At 37.4% G+C, this 6,900-nt stretch overlaps 1 protein-coding gene across 4 annotated transcripts in view; it reads left to right on the top strand.

The window, feature by feature from the left end:
• The window catches only part of EBF1 (EBF transcription factor 1), a 468,611-nt gene extending 467,851 nt beyond the window's left edge, over window positions 1-760 (top strand). For all 4 annotated transcript variants that reach the window (XM_082253142.1, XM_082253140.1, XM_082253141.1 and 1 more), the window contains one exon: window positions 1-760. This exon is cut by the window's left edge and continues 149 nt beyond it. The gene's annotated coding sequence lies outside the window, so the exon portion shown is untranslated.
• Window positions 761-6,900: the final 6,140 nt, after the last annotated feature.

Genomic DNA, 6,900 nt, shown 5'->3' with positions numbered 1-6,900 from the left:
ATAGAGGAACCATAAAACTGCGATTTTAGACAATGGCAAACACACAAAGAAAGACTTTACAATCACAAAAATTGTTTGTCAATCAGATCATTGTCTTGGATCCCTGGACTGCCTAAATGTTCCACAGGACAAGATCTTCAAAGAACGAGAAGAACCTCGGGCACCAACATTACCATTACCATGTGCTTGACACAATGTCCTTGGCTAGATATGCACCAAGAGCTTTTAGATATCTGATCTTCTAAAATTATACTTTCCCAACCATCTGAATGAAACTCAGAAGATCATTTTATAGTCATGAAGAGATGTCCTCTTTTTTGCTATGTGTTTTGTAATTATTTTGAAATGCCATAGGAGAATGATGATTGACAGAGTGTTTTTATTGCTTTAGGTCTGGTTGTCCTGAGCCTGAAATTATTTTAGGCTGCTAAAATGGAAAAGGTCAAGAGCAAAGAGTGGGTACTAAGACCTGGTCTAATATTTGACCATCTCGTCATAGCATGAATCATTTTATTTTTGGTTTTGAAACTCAATATCAGTCCATTAGTACCCCTTCCTTTATCACTATTTACCTTACTTCTAAAGTTGTCTTTTAGAGTTGGGTAATAGGAGATGTTAAAGAAGCTGTGACTGGGTCTGTTAATGCCCAAGCTAAATTGTAGTCTTTTAAAACTGTGTGCCCTTGGATTTAGCCCAATAACCTTATTTATGGCTATCAGAATCAGGCATCTGTTTAGGGCTTTTATAGATTAAAAATATTTCCATTAACCAACCTAGCCAGGTGCAAAGCTAGCCTTCAGCCAAATCACGGTCCTTCAGCATCTACATATTCCATATTTAAGTCAAGTGCAATTCACTAAAGAACATTAGCTGTTTTTTTATTTTATTTTGGCAAGCACGTTCACAGCTACTGAGCTTTGGTAAATAAAGCACAAATTGCTGAATCTAAGAGTTGCGTGGGCCAGAAATAAGCATTTTAATCCCCTCTCTGTTAAATGACCCAAATGCATCACAGATAGGAGAGCAAAGTGATATTTAATTTTCCATATCCCTTTTTTTATTCAGTGTCGTGGTCTGTATCTAGTTATAAATAATGTAGAATATTTTATGAATTTGTAATTTTGCATCTTTTTATTTTGTATTTTTTCTGTTTTATTTAGTTGATATATATATATATATATATATATATATATATATATATATATATATATATATATATTATTTTTGCCAAAGTCCTATTTATATGGGAAAATCTTCTTTCTAAGTGTTGTGTCTGCCAACAGTAAAGAGAAAAACAAAGCCGCACTTCACACAACAGAAAGGGATGCTTTTGTTTTTAAGGATGAGCAAGCCTTTTTGTTTTTAGTTTATTATTTGTAAGGGGAATTTGTAAAATATCCATATAAATAATGTATTTATCTCTGAAATTTGTACAGCCCTCAACCCATTTTATTTTATTGTGTAAGTTACAATGTGAAATGTGCAGACTTTTTTTTTCTATTGTTTGTTATGCTTGATGAACACATTTTTTTCTTTTGCTTTTTTTAATGTAATTTTTTTTCACTTTCTTTTGAAACAAATTTTAAGTTCTTTATCGACACCTGAATTGTTTTTTTTATTGTTGATATTTTTATACATTCAGACTTCCTTTGCTCTATTAAGTCTTTATGCTGATGAAAGAATGTATTGTCTGAATGAATCTAACTGAAACATTGAAGCTGTGGCTTTGAAGGTGCATTCAGGTTTACATAAAGTAAATTGTTAACTTTTAGAGAAAAGGGTACTTAAATCTAAGATCTCACATGATTAGGTCATGTGCTAAAACATAACTAAAAATGCAGTTTACAAAGTATACATAGCATGCAAAATTACTCTAGAAATAAAGTAGTAATACACCCTAATATCCTGCTATTCGCCAAGGATCTTAGCCTCTATACAGATCTGCAGTTGTTGAGGTGCTGCACAGTTGACCAGCTATAATGCCAACCATTTGAAGGCTTGATAATTCAGGCAAGAGATGACATTAGCTGACTGGCAACTGTGACAGGCATTATGAGAGGCATGCCTTGAATGTAGCATACACTGCGCATGCACTAGAAGGCAGAATGGAGGTGAAAATACTGCAGGAAAACATAATTGGCATGTTTGATTAAAGATTTAATAGCATTTATTTATTATTTCTAACTTGAGCATTCTTCTCAGAAATAGCTACATTGGCGGATTTAGCTCTGCTTTAGAATATTTTAATGAAATATGCACTATTCTATGTCATCAATTATTTTAGGCCAGGTAAGGCTCACCAGTTTGAATTTATGGCAGCCTTCTTTGGTATTACTTGACAGGTAGTCTATTGTGTGTATTAAATTATCTACAATACAATACAATATTTACTTCAATTCTGACAAACTCCTTTTACATACTAGTCCCCAAATGTTATTAAAGCTCAACTATATAGGTATACTGATTCTTTAATGTTCTCAACCTTCATAAGCATTACTCTCCACAGCATATCCAGTCATCCGAAACTACAGTCACTGGCTTAAGTTGATGTCATCATGCCTGATGCTAGTGCACTGGAAGCTTTTGGACATCATTGGGCTGCAGTTGTAAGCTTCTGGTAGCTCATGTACTGTACGGGAAGACCATTAGCTTTGGTGCATGTCATATATTTCATGACTTTACGGGCACATGAACTTTAATGGCATTCCGGTCTTAGTTCGTAGGGTTCAATATTGAGTTGGCCCACTCTTTGCAGCTATAACAGCTTCAACTCTTCTGGGAAGGCAGTCCGCAAGGTTTAGGAGTGTGTCTATGGGAATGTTTTCCCATTCCTCCAGAAGCGCATATGTGAGGTCACGCACTGATATTGGATGAGAAGGCCTGGCTCACAGCCTCCGCTCTCATTCATCCCAAAGATGTTCTATCGGGTTGAGGTCAGGACGATGTGCAGGCCAGTCAAGTTCCTCCACTCCAAACTCTCTCATCTATGTCTTTATGGACTTTTCTTTGTGCACTGGTTCAAATCGTTTGGTGGAGGGGGGATTATGGTGTGGGATTGTTTTTCAGGGATTGGGCTTGGCCCCGTAGTTCCAGTGAAAGGAGCTCTTAAGGTGTCAACATACCAAGACCTTTTGGACAATTTCATGCTCCCAACTTTGTGCGAACAGTTTGGAGTGGCCCCTTCCTGTTTCAACATGACAAAGCAAGGTCCATAAAGACATGGATGAACAAGTTTGGGGTGGAGGAACCTGACTGGCCTGCAGAGTCCTGACCGCAACCGGATAGAACACCTTTGGGATGAATTAGAGTGGAGACTGCCAGCCAGGCCTTCTTGTCTACCATCAGTGCCTGACCTCAAGAATGCGTTTCTGGAAGAATGGTCATACATTCTCATAGACACACTCCTAAACCTTGTGGAAAGCCTTCCCAGAAGAGTTGAAGCTGTTATAGCTGCAAAAGGTGGGCCAACTCAATATTAAATTCTATCAACTAAGACTGGAATGCCATTAAAGTTCATGTGCATGTAAAGGTAGGAAAGGAATCCCAATACTTTTGACAATATAGTGGGTTTAGCCTTTTCATTGACTGAATAATCAATTCCAAATATGCATGTATCTAGTTTAGACATGTAAATGAACACATTACAATTAGCACTATAGATAGCCGCAGATCATACTGCATATAATGTATATACAACACTACAATGGGTATCATTTTGCTATGGCCATAAAGCAGGAAGGGGCCTTAGCATGCTCAGAGGCTGTCATAACAAAGGTGGCAGCACATGTTCACCTGGGCAACAAAAAGGTACACCGATATGCTTACTGTGTCTGGTCCAAGGGAAACAAAAGTATATTTCGGGCATTATGGTATATTGGTAGGCAAGTATTCATGAGCACACAATTTCTCTGTTAACTGAGAACTAAGAAGTCAATTCACTGAGTTAAAGCAAACATTGTGTGAAACAGAAATTACTGTCTAAGAGAACTATCTACATTGCTATGCATCGAGGAATCTGTTGCCCGAGTTCCATGCTACTCATTGCACTTCTGCAAAGTTCTATGCCAATCTGGTAAAACATCCAAGAGTTCGTAGTCGACTAGTCAGTCTTATGAGACGTCAGAGACTGTGAGGGAAAGATAAACTACATGTGACACACAGCTCTTTGACCTAACCTATTTCCTGTCTATAGAGTATGCCTGTGGGTGTTAAATTTGGCCTTTATAAGTTGTTAGGCAGAATTAGCTAAGTGCTGATTTGTGTAAAGACTGAATGCACCTAATTGAGTTACAATGAATTAATGAATTACTGACACTGATGGGCTGAATGTTTTCTTTCTTTCCTTCTGTCATATGCATGTCCATAGAATGTGGGAAGGGGGATTTTATATAAAGGGTGAACATACTTTCGTTTTGATGTCCTCTTGAACATTTTACTTGCGTTCTTCACATGAATATAAACCAGCAGTTTGAATGCCTTAATGCCTGTCATAACCATTCAACTTGTATCCTACCCACTGCCCATCCACCACCATCAGAGAAAACAAAACTTATGGAGAAGCACAAGACAACTTGTTTTCATACTCTGAAATAATTATATATTTTTTAGATATTGAATATGTAGGGTGGGAGCTAAGGCCTCAGATTTTTGTTTTTATTTTTCTTCTAAATGAAGAATACAGGCAGATAAGGATCCATTTAATTGGTAGAAAAATAATAGAATGATATATCATTTATACGCCTGAAATCCAAACCCTCTTGTAAATTAAAAGGCTACTGTAGAATCCATAATTTTCTTCTTGGCCAGAGTGTAGCGTGAATCTAAATTTTTTGATAATTGATATTATGGAAACAACTAAAATCAAGCAAAAAGTCCAACAATTTAACAGCTAACCATTATTTTTTTATTTTATTTCCCTCTTCCATAAAGTCTGCATGCTGAAACAACTTTGAGGTTTCTCAGAAACGTAGGCCTTAATTATCAATAAGCAGTGTCCCAGGAAGAACTGTCTGAAAATGCCCTTAGCAGCACATCTTACTACTTTAAAGTGGACCTGGAAAGTTAGGATGTACTATCTTTTGGGGATAACCTATAAGGCCTCTTGCACACGATACTCCTGTTTGAGCATCTCCTTTTGGCCTCTTGCACACAATACTCCTGTTTGAGCATCTACTTTTTTCCAGACCTTTTTTCTTGTATGTATTTGCGAGTATTTGAGAGTATTCGCGTGTATTCGTGAGTATTGAGGCTTAAATTACTGACCAAAAATGCAGATTTTTCTATTTTGCTCTTACTGAAGAATACACAGCGCTTGTTTACACGCCTGTGTGCATAGGCACATTACAATTAATGGGCTATATTTTAGCTCAAAAAGCTGTACTGAGCATTTTCAAGCCGCAAGATGCCCAAACAGGAGTATCGTGTGCAAGAGGCCTTACTGGTGCATTACCCTGAAAGATTTACCTTTTGTCTTGAATTTCTTGTAAAAATAGCAGGGTGCTTCCAGTGCATTGAGCTTAATACCTGTATACCTTAAGTGTGGAATTATCTAAGGCACTGTCATCTGTGACTGCTAGTTACATGATATTTGAAGTGAGATTTTGTGATGTCACTACTGTGTGGCTCACTGTTCTTCTTGCTGGAGAGTTGGATGTACCTGACAACCTACATTATACGAATCTCTCTGCTTTTGCTTCATTCAATTCAATAGATCTGTTCTTTTTACACCTCCCCTGCTGCTTGTTAAATATTCCCCTACCAGTTCTCAGAATAACAGTCATGAGGGAGCTTGCTCTGACATGTGGAAACAAAGCCATGCTCCTTAACCAAGATGACCACCTCAACGCAGAGACGCAGAACAGTAGAAGTCATGGTTAGTCAGTAATAGTGAAAAGATCAGCAGCAGGCAGTCTATAGGCAATACTAATGACTAGATCTTTGCCCCTTTCTTGCTGTTTTTGGACAGACAATCCACAGTACAGGTTCTTTTTAAACCTGATCTGAAATCACAGTTGTAATCTGACTGTTTGCTATGGGTAACATAGTCAGTTCTTCTTTCACACTGTCAATTAATTTAAGTTCAAGCTTGTCATAGATGAGTTCCAGCATGCCGATGTTCGAGATTATCTTTCAAGAAAAAAAAAGGCCTAATTTGCAGTTTTAGATAAAACTACTAAACCTGTCTATTAAAGCATGCAATCTAAATTAAGCCTGTAATATGTTTGGACAGATTCTGTTAAATATTTGTAAAGATTTATATTTTGGTAAAACATTAATCAGTGTTTCTGATGTCCAATTCTGAAGGAGTATCAAAGTGCTCCAGGACAGGACATCTTTTTAAGGTACTTGTCCCATATCATTTAATGATGGAATTTGACACCAAGTAAGCAAGCGACAGGAGCCTTAGATCTGATAAGTTCTTTTCAGTAGCAGTTTGGCAGAACAAGGTGTGACAGTGAGAACAAGGCATGGCATTGACAATTCTTTATGCAGCATTTCATTCGCCTTAGTAAACGATAAAAGAATTCATGGAGTTGGCAGTTAAGACAAGTTGATATAGGTGAATCCAATCCATCAATACAGAAATAACTCACAATAAGGACAATATCACAGAATGGTTGGTCCACCCAATTTTGACTTTTGATATGATGATTTAGGTTGGCTGTATTACCCTCTGGCAAAATCTCCACACACAGTACAAAGTGCAGCTACAATGATCAAATCCCCTATTACAGGACAAAAAGATTCTGCAGGTTCATGTCTTTACCAAGTAAGTAAAGTTATTTGAAACGCTGGACTCATTGTGTGTGGCCTTGCACTTTGGACTGTGACAAGAATGCAATAGGGGAGACTAGAGCCCTTCAGTTTGGCTAGCACCTGATGTCCGGAAAGTCAACCAGA

Source organism: Pelophylax lessonae (genome assembly GCF_965119305.1).
Source record: "Pelophylax lessonae genome assembly, chromosome: 4".
NCBI lineage: Eukaryota > Metazoa > Chordata > Amphibia > Anura > Ranidae > Pelophylax > Pelophylax lessonae.
The sequence above is the reverse complement of the archived record's forward strand: the minus strand, read 5'-3'. Positions and strand labels throughout refer to the sequence as shown.